The sequence below is a fragment of the Rhyacophila brunnea genome, unplaced genomic scaffold (genome assembly GCF_057557595.1).
Source record: "Rhyacophila brunnea isolate RB1 unplaced genomic scaffold, BYU_Rbru_1.0 scaffold_8, whole genome shotgun sequence".
NCBI classification, from domain to species: domain Eukaryota; kingdom Metazoa; phylum Arthropoda; class Insecta; order Trichoptera; family Rhyacophilidae; genus Rhyacophila; species Rhyacophila brunnea.
Window position 1 is genome coordinate 47,402,591 of NW_028233350.1, and position 1,338 is coordinate 47,403,928.

Genomic DNA, 1,338 nt, shown 5'->3' on the forward strand with positions numbered 1-1,338 from the left:
AAGATAAAAATGACTTCCATCAGTGTTAAAAGCATAAAAAAGTTTTTCAATAATGAGTCAATCACATGAAATCAGAATAATAGGTAATAGTATGCAAGTAACCAAAGCAAAACGTCCTTTTCATTTATTTAGTTATCAAATGTTATGTTATGACGAAAAAGTTTCATATCATACTGAGATTCCCTCCAGGCACAGTCCGAGCTCTCGGATCCGGATGAATAGGTATTCATGTCTAGGTATATAATTATGACTCTTTCATTGTTTGTTTTGTCCTATAAATATTTGCAATAATACAATTAAAATATAATAATTTATACAAAACAATATTGATATTTTTAAATTCTTTTATTATCTGTAGAAATTACATAAATATTTATTATATTACATATTATTACATACGAGCGCACAGCAGTATCACTGACTGGATCAAATAAAATAATATGTACATACACACCCGATACTTACTATGATAAAATGTACAATATGTAATAATCATTTATTCATCATTTTTACATAAAAACTTGTATTTTTATTTATACACAGTATTATTGTCACTTGAATAGTACAACTCTACAACTCTACAACTACTCGACAACCTCTATTTCGACATTATTGGGAACTGAATTTAAAACTTAGCACAATACACAATCCACAGTGCACATAACTACATAGATCAGTCGACATATTATTGTCACTCCATAATGGCAATACATAATATGTATTCAGTTATCTTGTTAATGTAATAAATTAAGTAACCATTGGTCATTTCAACATATTATTTCTATCATCGTTAGGTAGATATAGATATTAGATATACAAGTTATATTAAATAATTTGAAATCATCAAAAGTTGTAGCAGTTTTAATAAACTCTTAAATTTACTAAAAAATTTACTCCGGCTGTCGGTCTACTTTTCCTCCTATTTAATCTGTCTTCAATAGGTTAAAGATTCTATTTGATAACCAAAAAATTAATGTGGAAACTCCATATTTTTTTTGTCAACATTCCACTTTTCGGAGATGCCGGTTACTTTATAAGAAAGACAGCATTTAGGGATTGAGGGTTGTAAAGATATATTACTGTTTTTAAACAGTAATAGTGCTACCGATGGCGCTAGGTATGTCGAGAAAGAAATAATGTATCCTCAAAAGCGGCATAAATCAAGGTAGCCAGTCGCAATAATGAGGTAAAGATATTATATATATTAAATATTTATTAACGAGATAACCCCATGTTGAAATAGGGTCAACATTTATTGCACTTATTGATAAATCATAATATTGTCTTGTTAATTGGTTCCAATACTGTAATAAATTACCGATATATGATTAATTTTTT